Source organism: Staurois parvus, unplaced genomic scaffold (genome assembly GCF_062004578.1).
Source record: "Staurois parvus isolate SC_StPar_1 unplaced genomic scaffold, SC_StPar_1.0 ptg000013l, whole genome shotgun sequence".
NCBI lineage: Eukaryota > Metazoa > Chordata > Amphibia > Anura > Ranidae > Staurois > Staurois parvus.
In genome coordinates, this window is record NW_028317809.1 from 7,356,273 (window position 1) to 7,375,942 (window position 19,670).

A 19,670-nucleotide genomic window follows, 5' to 3' on the forward strand; every position below is an offset into this window, starting at 1 on the left:
TTCTGTCTGTCCCTGAGTAACAATTCTCTGGCACTCGGTAACAATTCTGTCTGTCCCTGAGTAACAATTCTCTGGCACTCAGTAACAATTCTGTCTGTCCCTGAGTAAAAATTCTGTGGCCCTAATTAAAGTTTCTGTGGCCCTAAGTAACAATTCTCTGGCACTCATTAACAATTCTGTCTGTCCCTGAGTAACAATTCTCTGGCACTCGGTAACAATTCTGTCTGTCCCTGAGTAACAATTCTCTGGCACTCAGTAACAATTCTGTCTGTCCCTGAGTAAAAATTCTGTGGCCCTAATTAAAGTTTCTGTGGCCCTAAGTAACAATTCTCTGGCACTCAGTAACAATTCTGTCTGTCCCTGAGTAACAATTCTCTGGCACTCCGTAACAATTCTGTCTGTCCCTGAGTAACAATTCTCTGGCACTCCGTAACAATTCTGTCTGTCCCTGAGTATGAATTCTGTGGCCCTAACTAGCGTTTCTTTGTCCCTAAGTAACAGTTCTGTGGCCCTCAGTAACAGTTCTGTGTCTGTGCGAGTAACAATTCTGTGTCTGTGCGAGTAACAGTTCTGTGGCCCTAAGTAACAGTTCTGTGGCCTTCAGTAACAATTCTGTGTCTGTGCGAGTAACAATTCTGTGTCTGTGCGAGTAACAATTCTGTGGCCCTAAGTAAAGTTTCTGTGGCCCTAAGTAACAATTCTCTGGCACTCAGTAACAATTCTGTCTGTCCCTGAGTAACAATTCTCTGGCACTCAGTAACAATTCTGTCTGTCCCTGAGTAAAAATTCTGTGGCCCTAAGTAAAGTTTCTGTGGCCCTGAGTAACAATTCTCTGGCACTCAGTAACAATTCTGTCTGTCCCTGAGTAACAATTCTCTGGCACTCAGTAACAATTCTGTCTGTCCCTGAGTAAAAATTCTGTGGCCCTAATTAAAGTTTCTGTGGCCCTAAGTAACAATTCTCTGGCACTCAGTAACAATTCTGTCTGTCCCTGAGTAACAATTCTCTGGCACTCAGTAACAATTCTGTCTGTCCCTGAGTAACAATTCTGTGGCCCTAATAACGTTTCTGTGGCCCTAAGTAACAATTCTCTGGCACTGAGTAACAATTCTGTCTGTCCCTGATTATGAATTCTGTGGCCCTAACTAGCGTTTCTTTGTCCCTAAAAAACGATTCTGTGGCCCTCATTAACAAGTCTGTGTCCCTGAGTAATGGTTCTCTGTCCCTAAGTAACTTTTCTCTGTCCCCAATTATCGTTTCTGTGGCCCTAACTCTGTCCCTGTCCCTAGTACAGAGCGGTCTGCCTCTGTTCAATAACTGCAGGCAAATGAAGAATTCCAAAATGGCTGCTATTTAAAGCTCGACCATTACACAGTGCTGGCTGGCTGGCTGCTGATAGGCTGATGCGATCACATGTAGTTGAGGCATGCATTATGGGTCAGCGCGCCTTGTCTGCGCGCCTTCCCAGACATCCCCGCTCCGTCGCCGCACATGTCAGCCGCCATTTTCTGAAAAATTTCGATTCGCGCGTCCGAATTAGGCTATTTTTCGGATTCGGCACGAATCGAAATTTTTCCGATATTCGACTCGAATTCCACTTCGGATACTTCGATTCGCTCATCTCTACTCATGACGTCACACTCTAATCAGCTAATTAACTTAAAACACCTGTAAAGGTTTTCTGAGCCCTCTCTCAGTCAGGTTCAGTAGGTACACAATCATGGGGAAGACTGCTGACTTGACAGCTGTCCAAAAGACAGTCGTTGACACCCTTCACAAGGAGGGTAGGTTACAAAAGGTCATTGCTAAAGAAGCTGGCTGTTCACAGAGTGCTGTATCCAAGCATATTAATGGGAGTTAAGAGGAAGAAAAAAGTGTGGTAGAAAAAAAAGTGCTCAAGCAACAGGGATAAGCGCAGCCTTGAGAGGATTGTGAAACAATGGCCATTCAAGACTTTGGAGCAGATTCACAAGGAGTGGACTACAGCTGGTGTCAGTGCTTCAAGACACAGACGTATCCAGGACATGGGCTACAACTATCACATTCTAGGATCACTAGAGGGGTCACCAGCAGAAGCAAGGAGGTCCAGATTCCCCTTTATAGATCTTTAGTTAGACCTCATTTAGAATACTGTGTCCAGTTCTGGAGACCTCACTTACAAAAAGATATTGATAAGATAGAATGAGTCCAGAGACGGCTAACAAAAATGGTGAAAGGTCTGGGGGGATAAAAAATATCAAGAGTGACTTCAGGAACTTAACATGTACAGTCTGGAGAAAAGAAGGGAAAGGGGAGACATGACTGAAAACTTTAAATACATCAAAGGGGTAAATAAGACTCAGGAGGGCAGGATTTTCAACACAAAACCAAAACAAAGAACACGGGGACATGACCTTAAACTAACTGGAAGAAAGTTCAAAACTCAGAAAATACTAACTTTATGAAAGAGTAGTTGATGCTTGGAATAAACTTCCAGCAGAGGTAGTGAGCCAGTCAACAGTAAATAGCTTCAAACATGCTTGGGAAAAAGCATAGATCTATACTCAGACAAAAAGTTAACAAAGAAACAAAAAAAAAAAACAGAAAAAATACCCCCCAAAAAACTCGGTCTTTTTCTGCCATCACTTTTCTATGTTTCTATGTTTCCTGAACCAGAGAAAACATCAAAAGTGTCTTACCTTGTCTATGGAGAAAAAAGACTGGACTGTTGCTTAGTGGTCCAAAGTCCTCTTTTCGGATGAAAGTAAATGTCGCATTTTATTTGGAAATCAAGGTCCCAGAGTCTGGAGGAAGTGTGCACAGAATCCAAGTTGCATAAGGTCCACTGTGAAGTTTCCACAGTAAGTGATGATTTGGGGAGCCATGTCATTTGCTAGCGTTGGTCCACTGTGTTTTATCATGTCAAGTTAGCACAGCCCTCTTCCAGGAAATTCTAGAGCACTTCATGCTTCCCTCTGTTGACCAGCTTTATGGAGATGCTGATTTCATTTTCCAGCAGGACTTGGCATCTGCCCACACTGCCAAACGTACCCGTACCAGTACCTGGTTTAATAATCATGGTATCACTGTGCTTGATTGGCCAGCAAACTTGCCTAACCTAAACCCCATAGAGAATCCGTGGGGTATTGTCAAGAGGGAGATGAGAGACACCAGACTCAACAACGCAGAGGAGCTGAAAGCTGCTATCAAAGCAACCTGGGCTTCCAAAACACCTCAGCAGTGCCAAAGGCTGATCGCCTCCATGCCACGCTGCATTAATGCAGTAATTCATGCAAAAGGAGCCCCAACCAAGTATTGAGTGCGTAGTATACTGTACATGGACATACTTTTTAGTAAGCCAACATTTCTGTATTAAAAATTATTTTTTTATTGGTCTTATGTAATATTCTAATTTTCTGAGTTACTGAATTTTGGGTTTTCACTAGCTGTAAGCCATGATCATCAAAATTAAAAGAATGTAATGCTTGAAATATATCACTCAATATATGAGTTTTACTTTTTGAATTGAATTACTGAAATTAATTAACTTTTTGATGATATTCTAATTTATTGAGATGCACCTGTATCTACAGTATCTATCTATCTATCTATCTATCTATCTATCTATCTATCTATCTATCTATCTATCTATCTATCTCATAAATGTTGTGTTAACATTCCCTTCCACAGCACGCTCCTATGAGCTTAGGACTGAATTCAGGCTGTCAGAGACAGCCAGTGGCCCTAGTGCTCATGTCGACAAGAAAACTCAGGAGCCACTGACACCAGCTGCTGTTTTAACACAGCCCTGGGACAAATAGTTGTTACAAAAGTGTTGTTTTGAGATGGCACTGGGGCATCAAGTGCTTAAAAGGCCAGAAAGAAGCAAATTAAAGAAGTTCATTGAAAGGGTTACCACATCTGTGTGAGGTTTCAGCATAACAGAGATTATTGCAGAGAAAGTTTCTGTTCAGAATTTACACTCACTGGCCACTTTATTAGGTACACCTTGCTAGTACTGTGTTGGACTCCTTTTGCCTTCAGAACTGCCTTAATTCTTGGTGGCATAGATTCAACAAGGTGTTGGAAACATTCCTCAGAGATTTTAGTCCATATTGACATGAGTTACTATTGCCTTTCAATCATCTTGAACCAGTCGGCCCATTCTCCTCTAACCTCTGACATCAAAAAGGCATTTTCGTCCACACAACTGACGCTCACTGGATATTTTCTCTTTTTTGGACCATTCTCTAGAGATGGTTGTGCATGACAAGCCCAGTAGATCAGCAGTTTTTTAAATACTCAGACTAGCCTGTCTGGCACCAACAACCATATCATGTTCAAAGTCACTTAAATCCCCTTTCTTCCCCATTCTGATGCTTAGTTTGAACTCCAGCAAGTCATCTTCACCACATCTAGATGCCTAAATACATTGGGTTGCTGCCATGTGATTGACTGATTAGAAATTTGTGTTACCAAGCAATTGAACAGGCGTTAAAAAAAGGTTTAACTTCACGGTATGGTCTATAGTAAATTAAGTGGATATAATCCACATAAGCAGCCAACACAATATTGCAGGTTACAATACAAAAAACATATATAGAAAAGTGCAGCACTAAAATAAAAAATTCAAAAACATGATAAACATAACAAAAGTCCAATCCAGAAGGCTTGAAACATATGAGAGGAAATTTCATCCATCAAGGATCCACAACAATCCTATAGATTCCCAAGCAGTTACCAAGAGGAAAAGAAACTCCTTCACCAGCACCAAACACACTGCCTCTTACCGGATAATATTGCCCCCAATTAACGAAAGGTCAATGCACGCTGTGTGCTTCCCAGAAGCAAAACAATAAACTTGTGATCTTCTTTGGATACTGGTATTCAGTATAAAGTGACTCTGGGATGGACCTAAAATGAATATCATCCTCATAGAGGACAATCCAATTCAAAGGTAAAAAGGAATCCTCATAGTGTAGTATTTTGAGAAATGTTAATACCTCAACTGTATTAAAACACTTACGTCATGAATTATAAAAAACAGCATGTCACCATATCCATTGGTGTTTGTTTCCAACCAACAAGATGGCCACCACATTCTGGTGCGCGAAGACGTCATACGCTCCAACTCCTCTTACATGTTTCATCACCAATCGCATCGTCATGAGCGTGTCTGGCATAAATAACTTTAAAAGTCTCTAGGAGTCTCCTGTAATGTGTCTACTGTCTATGACTGTCTCCTGAAGTATGTCCCAAGTCTCTAACAACTCCTAAAGAACTTTTGAAGTCTTTAACCATCTCTTGTAAGTAAATACACCTATCAGAGGACATTCTAGAATAACAGAGTGTACATTGATTTATAACAAGGTTCATGTGTACAGCACTGCACTTAAGGATAATTCTACCTCTATAAACACAGCTCTGCCCCTTGATGTCCACACTTCTTCTTAGCATACCTCACTGCTCCTAGTTTCCAATGAGCTGAGGACACCATTAGCAGAGTTAAAGAGGAGCAGAGCTATGGGTATAGTTATTGGCAGAGCAGCTCTGTGTACAGGGTCCTTGTAATAGAGCAATAAAATATTTTTTTTTAATAATAGAACATGTAGTTATCGTCTGATAGGTGCAGGGGCATAGATAAAGTGGAGGAATAAGTGGGGTCCAAGCCTTGCCAGAGCAGGTGCTAGTACTGAAAAGTTCCATGCAACTGAGTCACTGCATCTTTCTGCTCCTGCCACCTGTCAGAACCCAGACACAGGCATCAGCAGAATAAGAGAGGCTCTCCGCATCTACTCCTTGGCTCCAGTCACATGAAACAGCAGAGAGAGGACTTCCTGTTACCCTGAAATGTCTGGGGGAGCTATACTGAGGGGAAACTGTACTATTTGTTTTGAGGGGGGAGATATTTACCTGTCAGGAAATCTGTACTGGAAGTTACTCAATACTGGCACTCTATACATTATACACTTCTGACCCCTGTGCTATAAACATTACAATGTGTGCTTCATACTCTTGACTACTGCAATCTTCACGATATATCGTACAACAGTTGCTGGTTGCTCAATGTCGGTGTCTATGGTATGAAGGTAGGCTGTGTGTAGAAAAGCATATGTAATGGAAGAATTTTATTTATACAAATTATTATGCTGAGATTAGATTCCTGCTTATGGCACAATAATTTTTTTAGGGTAAAAGGACTGTTGCATAAGTTACTGTGTATACAACATGAAGGCTCAAGTTTTAATATCCTCCCACTGTTACTGGATTTTTATTATATCCACAATTAAGCTCCCTAACGGTATTCCCGAGTGTAGCTCGGGGTAAAATGTCTGTATCAAAAGCGGTAACCCCGAGCTACACTCGGGCTTACCATGCGGCGCTGCATAGGGAGTCCCTGCAGCACTTACCTTGTCCTTGGCTCCCACAATGTGTCCCCTGCAGCGTCCCCGGCCATCTCCTCCGGCGGGTGCCGGCATCCGCCTCCTGTGTTCCGGTCCCTGTGACGTCGGGACGCGCGGGAAATTTGAAAATTTAAAAAAATTTCATTTTTTCAAAACGATTTTACATAGTAAAACATTGCTGTTTCAACCCATTTCACATACATTTTGCCCCTACTGCTTTGTCCTGTCCCCTGTCTGCATTTTGATTGTTCTTTCTGCCTGGAAACTTAGAAAAGTCCATGGCGTCCAAAAAGTGTCCCTTTAGGTCAAAAGCGGGTTTAGATCAGCTAGAGAACAGCGATAGTAAATCAGAACCACTTGCAGAATTGAGTGATGATTTGTGGGGAAATTCGTCATCAGACACTGAAAACGATTTTGCGACTTTGCTCAGCGATGTGCGAACTTGGTGCTATATTTCAAATTTCAGTGTTTTTGCTTTGATTATATTATTGAATTAAATGTCTGATTTAGAATCTTGTTCAGACAGATTTCAGTGAGCTATTCCTAAAAATTACAGCCTACAATAAAAAAATGACATATTTCCATGCAAAATAATGGTACCGCTTTCAGCACCAAAAATATGAAATAATCATACCGCTAGGTAGGTTAATCACAGTGCATTTTATGCATCATTTATTGTTTTCCTCTAGGTTCCTAGTGCTGAACCCCCTCAGGAAATTTTTGGGGACCTTTGCTACTGGTTGTCAAGCTAAGCGATGCTGCCAACAGCTACAGCAATGACAGGGGTCACTGACCACACTGCTGTCCACCCACACGCTGTGTGTAAGTTGTGGGCTCTTAGAATATGTAGTTTTTCAAGTCACAGGATGTAATGTAAGACATTTTGAAGATCCCTTTCCCCAGAGCCCAGGCAAAAGTAATTTATAAATGAAAATCCTGACAACACCAAGGTGAAAACAAGCAAGGTACAGTGAAAACATATATCTATTGTAGAGGGAGGGAGATTTAGGGGGAAAATGTAAAGCCTAGGGATCAGCTTTAAAGTCAATTTTGTAAAAAATTTCACAGATAATATCTTGAAAATGATAGAGATCAAGAGAGAGGGAACAATAAAGATTTTACAACAGTCACAATGTACACACAGTTAGAATAATGAATAGCAAGAGTCGCTTTAAAGGAAACCTGTATTGAGAAAAATGCAGAGACCATCATTGAAAATTACTAGCAGCCTGTCTGTCTCTGGCTTCAGTACTTTCTAAATCACTGAGCTAGTACAAATATGCAGATTAGAAAGTGAAAAGTAAACCAGAACTGCTGATCTGCATACTTGTTGGCCATTGGAACAACATGACAGCATCTAGTATTTTAAGAAAAGTCAGCAATGCCATCCTCCATTTTTTACTTTAAGGTACAACTGCCACCTGAAGAATGTGTCAGTTGCCCATAGAAACTGCCACTGAAACTGCCACTTTTGGGAGTGTCAATCTTCCATGTCACTGCATCACTAACCTAGGGTTTTTTATTGCCACACTGCAACTCAATGGGTACCCTTTTTCTGACTGACACTTATGAGTGAGGGCCCTTTATTAAACAACACCAATATATTGAAATCTTCCCCACTGAACACCAATGATTGGCGGCTTTTCACTTACCACTAAGGAAAAGCTTAAAGTTCAGTCCAAACACAAGTTTACATTCATATGGAGGGGTATAGCTGGGTGCCCCCTTATAGGTAAAAAGGCATTCCAGATAAGCTCCCCCCTGCCTGCAGACCTCATTAACCACCAGTCAGGGTTGCAGAGAAAATGCCAACCAAAGTCCCCAAAAATGCATAATAGACTCTTGGGGGGGTCTATGTGTAGGTTTGTTAAAACAAATAAGCTGTCAATGACATAGCACTGCTACCAGCTAAATGCAAGTTTTTTGCAATTTTTTTTTTGTTTAATGACAAAACTTGTTCCTAAAGATAGTGCCCATCCCTATCCTATTTTTTGACATCCCCTTTGCCTATTTGCCCAGAAAATAAGCATTTTTAATGTAATCTTTATTTCTAGAAACATTTTTCTATCCATATGCATAGAAAAAGAAAAAAACAAAACACCATATGTAAGAACAGTACAGTGAAAGTAGTATACAGCTGACAATACTCATAAATGCACCCGAACGGTATATCAACCAAAGATAATAGAGTAAGACCCCAGAAGGGTCCCACCTCAGCCCACATAGCAGGTAGCTCAGTGAAAAGATATTACAGAGTCCTGGTCAGTGAATGTAAGTTTCAGAAACCAAGGCCAACCGGCAAAGAGGGCACTCAGCCTACCAGATTGGCAATATCCAGGGCCAAAATGCAGAGTGACTCTGCAAGTTGAACCTCAGAGTGTACAATCCATGGGAACCAGGGGCCTCCAGGGTTAACCAATACAGTATTACACAAGTATTAGCTATCCAGAAAGGTTTCATGCCATATGGTAGGGGCTCCCTTCAGCTGCTAAGCAGGTGCCACAAAAGATAGGCAACCATGCATCCAAAAGCAAAACAATACAAATTAGGAACAAACAAGAAGATAAACCAATGTAAGGACACTCAGATAAGAGTAGGACACTGATCACTAGGTGTAAGCAGCAAGTCAAATTGTAAACACTTAGGAGTTAGGAGGTCAAATAGGTTAAGGCTCTTAAAAGAAAATAGGATGTGGATGGCACTTACACCACCACTGATAGAAGGGGTGAAGACATTGACAAGTGGAGTACTCCAGGAGCCCCAAAAGAATAGTGGATCCACGTGGCCCAGATAGTGTAGAACTTATTTTGTGGCCATCCATTCCTCCGTCTCTATTATGTTATTCTCCAGTCTTACCCATTCGGAGTGACAGGAAACCTGGGATTTTTTTTCCAATAAATTGGTATCAGGACCCTTAAAATGTGCATTTTTAATTTTGCAGATTTGGTTCCCATTGATTCCAATGTGATTTGGGCTCAGCATCCAAACTTCTTTGCAGTTTGCAGAACCCTGCTGGAACTGAATCCAGGGCAGTTCAGGTCCCTAATGATTACCAATGTAATAGGGCCCTTCTGCCCCTGTACAACAAGGTAACAAAGGCATTTGCACCAACCATCAATGCAATGGGGAAATGTATACCAATGTCCAATGTGACAGGAAACTGATCACTAATTTAACGGGGTAATTTACATTGACCATCACAGTTGCATTTATATTGGCCACCAATGTCATCAGGGAATCGACAAGGACAACCAATGTTATGAAATTATTTATTTACCTTGACATTTATTTACCCTGATCATCATTAAATTTTTTGTCCTAACATATTATTTTGAACATTCAATCTGAATTTTAACCTGAAACTAGGGGGAAAAAAAACACCATTTTACTTTCTGTACTCTTATAATGTAATTATAGAATTATTAGTGGGTTTTAGTTCTACTTTTTGCAATAATTAAAAATATATATTTTTTATGATTGGAGCGCCAGTTTACAGTATGTGTAAATAATTGTATCTATTCAGTATCTTTAGGATTTATTAATTATTCTTGTGGTAATTTGAATAATGTGGTGGGACTTTTACATTTTTTTTTCTGTGCTATTTTTGAGAGCAGGTATACTGTAACTCTCCGCACCAGTTTATTTGACATTATTTTTATTTAGGTAAAGCTTGCCAAGTCAGGGGAAACGGGGCCCAAATATTTTGTCTACACAGGGGCCCACTGCTGACTTTGTCTGCCTCTGTACAAGATACAGGAATGATCAGATGGAACCATTAAGAGCTGATTGTGATCCAGGAAATTAATTATCTCAGAAGAATTTGTTTCAAAGAGGACTTCTCAGCATCAGAGAAAGAAAATTGGAAATGCAAGCAGCAGAAAAAGTGAGTATCCACTTAAAGACCAGGCCTTTTCTGGCACTTTTTGTTTACATGTAACAATCAGTATTTTTTTATAGAAATTTCTTAGAACCCTCAAACATTATATATTTTTTTAAAGCAGAGGCCCTAGAGAATAAATCGGTGGGTTTTGCAATTTTTCATGTCACACAGTATTTGCGCAGCGGTTTTTCAAATGCAATTTTTTGGGAAAAAATAAACTCAGCATCGAATGCCTGCAGGGAGGTTTCCTGCACCACTCCTATGTGAATTTGAGCTATGACAGCCTGGGTTCACACAGGAGAAGTGGGGAAACCGCATGCGATTTGGACAGGAATCTCATTCCTGTTAAAATCGCATGCTAATCGTTGCGTGCAATTTGCATCCATTAATGCAAATCGCACAGCAAAGTATCGGTTAAGGTATCAGCAGTATTTTCAGGAGTACTCCTGAAAATACTTGGTATCGGCACCGATACCTATATCGGTATCGGTGCATCCATAGTGACAGGTACTCTTTATGGAGGGATCTGGGGTCAATAAGACTCCAAATCCCTCCTCTGCCCTTAAAAGCATTGAATCACACCAAGATCAGTGTGAGTAAATGCTTTTCTTTTTTAAAAATGGTGGAGTTTATTTCCGAGTAAACTGAAAGGTCATCTCTTTCGGGTCACTATATCACAGAGCCTAACAAAGCTGATCTGGTTTTTGTTTGACTCTGTGTTCCTCCAGGAGAAGTGCCAGCTGGTCAATCGGGACTCCCAATGAGACATGGAAGTTAGCTGTTGGCTCTAAAAAAGGTATAGGGATGATGCCTGCAGCTGCAGGTATCATTCAACTTCAAGTCCAGTGATGTACCAGGTACGTGACTGGTCGGCAAGTGGGTATATACCCTCTATTTTTACAGGTATGGTTTGCTTGAAAATAGTTTTTATAGTGCCAATTACCATACACAAATGCCAACAACATATGGAGCTAACAGGTACACCGTAACAGTCGTTCATATAATAATCATATAACACCATATATTAAAAAAAAAGATCATCCAGAATTTTATCAATAAATCAATATGGATGAAGTTTCAAAGTCTCAAAGTCCATCTGAAGACATCTTCCCAGATGGAACGTAATTGACCTAGCCATGAAGCTGTAATTTAGTACAGATTGGTCCATTATACGTGTTATATATAATTTTTAATTTTGTTTAATAAAAATGTTGTACTTTTTTATCTTAATGCTGTTGTCGTTTGGTACCTAGAGAGTCCCATCCATCTATTTTTCTTCTTCAGTATATGTCCTTTTGGGATGTAGTACCTATTTATTATTGACAGTCATAGACTTGGTATTATTTAGTATATCACAGTAAGAAATAAATAACTGACACACATTTTATCTCTTACTCCCTCTATCCAAAACAAAAATATATATATTTAAAGCAAACCTATGGTAGTTTCTATTAAACTTTATAACAAAACTTATTTTTAGGGCAAGGAATGCAAGTAAAGATACTCTATATAGAAATTTTTCCAATTGATGCTACAATAAATGGGTTTCAGCAATTCTTTTTTGCTCCTGTTTCTGCTGTGCAAACTTTATTTCTGGCATATATTAGATGCTGAAGGATGCATTTTGAGATATTAGATTTACATGGGGTTAACTGCAACCCGATCTGTGAAGGTGCTGAATTATGTCATCTCTGGAGTGACCTCTAAATCCAAAAAGAAGATGCTGCCTGACATAGATGCTTTCACAAATATGGCTCCAAGGAGAAGTGAAAATGAAACTGCAACTGCAACCAGAGATGAGGCTTTGGAATGTTTGAGTATCAGACACATTTATTTAGTTTTCCCTCTTTCAGAGGATACTAGTCCAAGCTAAGTGTAGATGTCAGCTTTCCAAAATGAAAGTCATTACAGATAAATAAATAATAATAACCAGAAAGTCTGGGCTATCAGTGTTTTTTATTCCAGTTTTACATTGAGAACAATAGTATTTGTGATTTTTTTGTACGTGCAGTTTATCACTTCATTAGTGATCTAGTCTGTTTTCCATCTCTTAAGCCATCCAAAGAAGGAGCAATTTTCTTTGATCAATCAACTTGGATACATTGAGCCTGCTCATACATGGTTAGAATCTCAGCCAGTCCCTGCTGAACCTGCGAAGATTTGAACCGTCTGTGGCCGGCTTTAAGGACTATTCACGCTTGTACGCTTTCCTGCAGCAATACTTATGCTGCATTAACCCCTTTGCACTGACATTATGCAAATATGCAGCCTCTCAGGGGGTGGGCCTTGACACCAAGAGACTGCATATTTGCGTACCTGAATGTAAACAAACATGTGACGACAGTGCGCGCATTGCGCATTCTTGGCATAGTTACCAGCGCCAGTAGTCGCAAGTAGTGGTCTGGAGCTTTCTGATCATGTGACCTCTGTGACAGCCAATCACAGTGGTCACATGATCATAAACCCCACTTGCTTCCCAGCCTCAGAAACCCATTAAAGGGCTGGAAGGTGTGGCGTTAAGGGGTTAAATAATACATTACAGGAAGAATTCCTATTCTTTACTCTATGGCTGATTCACATCTGTGTATTATAGTTTAGTGTCAAATGGAAACTATATGGGTCTATTCATACAGGCGCATGTACATTTCCATGTGCTGCAATGTACACGTTGTAAATCTAGCTTTAAGCTACAATCAAACATACGTCTAAATTTAGCTGCATTTAGAAGGCTTTTCTAAAAGCAGCTGGACTCACACAATGCAAAGTAATCATGTTATTCATACATAATGATTAGCAACATTTAGCTGCAGACAGTTTAGCTGTGTTTAGGAAAAGAAGGAACGTGCTGCATCCATGGTCGACTACCTGCAGCTATCTGCAGCTAAACGCACATTGAATTTAGCTGCAGATAGCTACAGTGCATTAAGCAGCAGAAAATTACATATTTCCCACTTTTGTTCCGGAAATGTTGGTATTCCTTCTCATGTTAGTTCTCATACATCCTCATGTTGGTATTCATTCTTTGCAGACATGGACTATCAGTGGTGGACACTGACATTTTGGAAAAAGTTGTAAAACTCTGGATAGTTGTAAAATCGGGATAGGTTATGATTTCCTAATACATCAGGACAAAATATCCCCTAGTTTAGGGGTGGGCAACTGTGGCCCTCCAGCTGTTGGTGAACTACAAGTCCCATCATGCCTCTGCCTTTGGGAGTCATGCTTGTAACTGTCTGTTTTGCAATGCCTCATGGGACTTGTAGTTTTACAACAGCTGGAGGGCTTCTCTCTCTGTCTTTCTATCTTCTGGTTCACACCAGAATGAGGTGTAGGAAAGATGCATTCCATGCTCATTTCCAGCACTGCAGGTGATAGTAGTGTCCTTGTGATCTGCATGCAGCTGCCAATTAATTGCTAATAGCACCCCAAACATGGATCACAAGGCAGTGCATTTGCAGGCACCACATGGCATGGTACTGCAGTACTATGCAGTTTGGTGCAGTGTGCTTTTAAAAGTAGTGCCATGCTTGGGAACTGGCTACAATCGTGCACCAACTTTGTTGTATACTCCATTTCTGTTACACATCTCTATCTCCTTGTGCATAAAACAACCAATAAAGTGGAAGTGGAGATGTCTCGAGTATAATATCTGCCCAAGAATGGGGTATTTAGAAAAAAAAATGCCTGAAACCGCTGACGCAGTTATCTGCATCAGTTAAAATGAGCTAAACTCACTTACAAACCACAGCTATCTCAGGTTTTTCAAGTGAAGATTACTGGCATGTAACTGGTTGGCGACCAGCCACAGTGTTTTTACTGCGGCAGGGCGGCACCTCTGCACAGAACGCGTTTTTTAAACAGCGTTCTGCAAAACAGGTAGGGGCGCGATGGCGGCGCGTTCCCGCCCTACCTGTCCCACCGATTGCGGCAGCGGGTGTCCATCACCAGGTCCCGGCCGGTCATTACACGACGGGTACCGGCGATTACTGGCAATCACTGACAGAGAGCACTCCTGCAGTGTTTACACTGCAAGTCTGCTCTCTGTCAGTTCCAATCCTGAGAGAAGAGTTTATCTTGGGATCAGCCTGTTCCCGTGAAGTACACGCCCCCTAGTAAAACACTCCCCTCACACAGTTAACCCTTTCATTACCTAAAAAATGTTAACCCCTTCCTCCCCAGTGCCATTAGTACAGTGTCAGTGTTTTTTTTTTGCACTGATCACTGTGTAGGTGTCACTGGGGATGTCAGTAACCCCAAGTCAGTTCCCCCCCCAGTGTCAAAATGTCCGCCGCAGTCCCGCCATAAGCCGCTGATCACTGTCATAAATCGCTGATCACCGCCATAAGTCGCTGATCGCCGCCATTATTAGTATAATAAAAAAAAAATCCCAGTATCTTTCCTGCCATTTGTAGACACTATAACTTTCACGTAAACCAATTAATTTACACATATTGGGATTTTTTTTAGCAAAGACATGTCGCAGAATACATTTTGGCAGAAATTTATGACTAAATTTGATTTGTACATGTTTTATAGCAAAAAGTCCAAAATATAGTTTTTTTTTCTCAAAATTGTCAGCCTTTTTTTTTTATAGCGCAAAAATAAAAAACGCAGAGGTAATCAAATACCACCAAAGGAAAGCTCAATTTGTGGGAAAAAAAGGATGTAAATTTTATATGAGTGCAGTGTTGCATGACCGCACAATTGTCAGTTAAAGGAACGCAGCGACCTAACACAAACCGCTTCTGTAAACTGATGTCAGATACAAATGTCCGTGTGAATGTAGCCTTAAAGTGCTTAAGGACATGAGATGACAGCTGGTGATCTGTCTGTTATCACTTTCAAGGAAAACAAACAATCAGACCTGTTAGAAATCATATACTGATTGTTAAAATTCACAATGGTAAGCCAAAAGCTTCTGGTTTCTAAATGCCTCTGGTAGTGTGCAGTGCTTTTCTATTGCTGAATGCACACAAGTCATTCATTATTGTCTTAGGAAGGCCTCATGTACACTGCTGTTCCTAAATGTGACTTTAGGAGCTTTTGGCTTTTTTTGCCAAAGCCCCGGAACTCACCTCAATAAAAGCCTATGTGACCATGTACATATAGGCTATTACCAGAGTTTAGGAGCAGCAGTGTTTAGGGGCAGTTGAACGTTCCTCTTCTAAACGCAGAGTAATCGCATTCAGGAGAGAAACGTTTTGGGCAAAAAACACTAAATGCTGCAAAAGCGCATGTACATGCATCTAAACACATCTAGACACAGCTAAATGCTAGCCATGTTTAGTGCTTGGGTGTTTATCCATGCCAATGGAAAATACTCTGGCCAATCAAATAAATAAACGTCCAAGTGCCAAATGTGGCAAAACACGACTTAATGCAGTACTGTGTTTACACGCGTTTTGGCTGTGTTTAGCGTTTTTCTGCTGCCAGGAGAGTTTAACGACTAGGTGAGTTCATGTGTACATGAGGCCCTCTATTTGTGTTGACATGAACAAGAAATGTGTGTGTCCAGGAACCTAGGTTTATGCAGCTAATGTATAACTAAATGCAAAACGTTTTTTTTAGTTTTGGATAGAGTGGAGAGGGAATAGAATGCCTGTCAGTTTTTATTGCTATCTGTGTCTCCATTAATGAGATTTACTCTCTCTATTTGTCCTGTTTACTGTTATCATTGAAAGTGAAAGAAAATCGCAAATTTTGGGTTGTCCCCAGAAAAGTAATAGAGGGGAAATATTCCAATGGGGACACTAGTTCTGGTCACATGGTATCCCCAAGGAATTCCCTTAATTTTCAGGGATTTCCTCTCACTTCCTGTTTTGGCTACAGGGCAGGAAATGAAGGGAAATCTCTGCAATGGGACACGAATGGCAAAAAAAAGTCTGATAGGGGTTATAACCCTCCCATGCTCTATTGAAAAACTTAAATAAAAAAAGTTTTTCCTATAGTTCTACTTTAAATGCATGCATGATGTATGGCATTAATGGTAATGGCATTATGTAGGTACATGTAAATGCAAGTACAACATACATTAAAAGCAGGAGAAATGGATCTGGGAAATATAACGCTAGTATATACTTAACAGGTCAATTTCTCCTGTGTTAAGTGCAGGAGACCTGTGTGCTTGAGGCCTATTGTTTTACTAAAGAAAGCTTGATGATTTAGATAAAAGAGTGCTAATAGAGCTCTATCAAACCTGAATATGTTAGCAAGATTAGCAGAATGCATGCTAGGGAGCAGGGGCGGACTGACAAATCATGGGGCCCCCGGGCAATAGGGGATCATGGGGTCCCTGTGTCCTTTCCCAAACTCAAAAAAGCCTATGAAAAAGGTACCAGGGGCATCTCATGGGGCCCCCTACTGACCCTGGGCCCTCGGGCAGAGCCCGAGTTTCCAAATGGTCAGTTTGCCCCTGCTAGGGAGTAAAGTAGCACTACAAAAAAACAGAAAATATTCCTGTTTTATCATTACATAACTCATGGTCATTGTCACTACATTTCTTTCTGTATGCACTTTCAAACCTTAGGGGTAACAATTATGTTTATATGGGACTACCTATTATATTTAATATGGTAATTTCAGTACATAGAACAGGAAAAAAATACAGCATAAAATCTGTCTTCATGATGATTGCATATTGTGGCATTTCTAGTCCATATGGATAGCTAAGACACTGAAAAGAAGGCATTTGACCTTCAACTGCATGCAAATGTGTAACTAGACTTTCACTTTCACAGCTTGGGAAGTCACAATAAGACTTCTCCAGCAGCTTTAGGAGTCAATGATTAATATGTATGTTGACTTCAGGAATTGTAGAGATTTGTTACAGTGGCATTTGAGAAGTCTCAACTTGTATGTTTCCAGTCTCCTCAATGGCTTCTGGCTACCCTCCACTCATTAGCACCTATGACTCAATTGCTGATCATTTAAGATTACACTGTTAATTTACTGCCATAGGCTATGTATACAGAAGGCTAGAAACCTTTTTGCTCATGCCATTGCTAATCGTTCTATAAAGTCATAAAGATGATTTGAAAAGGTCTAAATGTGGTTCTCTGTCAGCTACATTAGGAAGTCTTATATTCTGGCACTAAGAAACCTTGATCATGCCAGATTCAATAAAGGGCAGTTTTGCTGGCGGTGTTTGAGTCCAGGGTTTATATAGCATCACATTTTACAAATACTATTATGTCTATATTTATTAGGGTAGGATATAATCAACTCTTGTGCTAAGAAGGTTTTTTGTTTTACTTAATTAAAGCAAAAGTGACTATTGGAATTATAATACAGTATACAAGGGACAGCGAATAAGACTATCACATTTCTACAAGCAGTGTTGCAAAAGAAACAGAATGTACACGTAATGAAATTAGACCCGTATCAAAATTAATAGTAAAAAGTAAAAATATAGAAAGAATGTAGTTGTGGATAATTCTAAAGCAAGAAGTAGTATACCATTTGTCTAAAGTTAGATGTCATATACATACTTTACATGTAAGAACACATCAGCCATAGAGAAGATGCTGCGTATTTATCAGCCCTTAGTAAACTTGAGAGAAACTTGCATTTCATTCCAGTGACTGATAGCTCTTCACCATTGGGGAATCACTTGTCAGGTCTAAAACTCTAGACTTGGCTGAGTTAGGTTCTAAACAAAACACAGATTGGAAGATCAACTTACATAAGTAGTAAAAAGTAATACCAGGTTATCCCTAGACTTTCCTTTGCATTATTTATCGTAGTGAAGCACAACAATTTTAAAACATGGTACCTTGATAATATTATTAGAATTATTATTCAATAATTTAGAATAATTATTCTAAATATAATTATTAGAATTAATTATTATTAGAATCTAATACTTACTAAACAGTAAGATAAATGTTGATGATAAAAAAGAAAGTTTAGTTAAGGTTAAGGCAAGTAGAACCTCAGTTTGGAGAAGGGTTAGTTAAAATGCTTGTAAAGGCTCAAGGTTTTTTACCTTCATGCATTCTATACATTCAGTGGGAGGATGGAGATGAAATCCTTAATATATAGATGTGTATGGGAAAAGGAGGTGGAGGGTTAATAAACAAGTCGTATCAGAAACAGAATGGAGCTAACATACTGTATATTGTAGAGGGATGCATGACAGTAGAGGGTGGATGATGTTGTTTTTGGTACTGCTTTCACTGATACTGGATTGCACTAGTACTGTTTAATGTACAATGTGATTCCAGTTGCTTTTGCTTGCTCTAGGAGGAGTGCAAAAGCAAACGGGAAAAAATGCATGTTTTAAAACAACCTTGTGCCCTTTAATGTTCACCTTCTGTCCATTCACGTACAGTGAGCAGGTGGAAGGTGGGTAAAGGATTTGTGCATTTTAAATGTTGCCATAAAAGCTGCATGAAAAGGCTCTTACCTTGTTGTACAGTGTTTTGTTTTTATTTTGGCATTTGTGCATGCCCTTCATAGCAGTGCTATGGATGCAATTGCTTTTATTTAATAAATGTTTGCTCACTAGCCTCACAAATGGCTTGAATTAATTAAAAAGATTCTGGTCTGATGAATCATGTCTTCTTCGACATAATGTGCAGGGCCGGGTGTGTGTGCCTGGGGAAGAGATGGCACCAGAATGAAGTTCTGGAAGTTGGCAGAGGAAGTGTGATGCTTTGAGCAGTGTTCTGCTAGGAAACCTTGGGTTCTGCCATACATGTGGATGTTACAAGATACATACCATCTACCTAAACATTGTTGCTGACCAAGTAAACCCCTTCATGGAAATGGTATTCCCTGACAGCAGTGGTCTCTTTCAGCAGAATAATGTGCACTCCTACATTGCAAAAATGGCTCAAGAAAGGTTTTAGGAACACAACAATGAGTTTGAGGTGTTGATTTGGCCGCTATATACTCCAGATCCAGTTATTGGAGGCCCCTCCCCTCAACTTACAGGACTTAAAGGCTCTTCTACAGACAGCTATGTGCTAGATACCACAAAATACCTTTAAAAATCCAGTGGTGTCCATTAATAAAATTAGCCCTGCTGGCAGCTGAATGTACACAAGAGAGCAGGAGTACGGGTGCTATCATTGACATAATATGGTTATGACCATATGTAGTCAGTGGAGCCAGCCAGTGTTCTCCAACCCTTTGTTTGCATGCAGCTGCTGGCTGTAAACATGCCATTATTTGAAATTTGAGAGCACATCATCTTGGCAAGTTGACATGTTTTGTTTTGGTGAATCATTCTTCTTTAAGATTGACCTGGATCTACATCACTGGATGACATGATTCAGTGTCCTGCAGTGCCGCCCAGCAGTGCCACCCACCAGTGCCACACAGCAGTGCCCATCTGTGCCCAGCAGTGACATCTATCACTGCCCAGCAGTGCTCCTCATCAGTTCCACCTATCAGTGCTGCCCAGC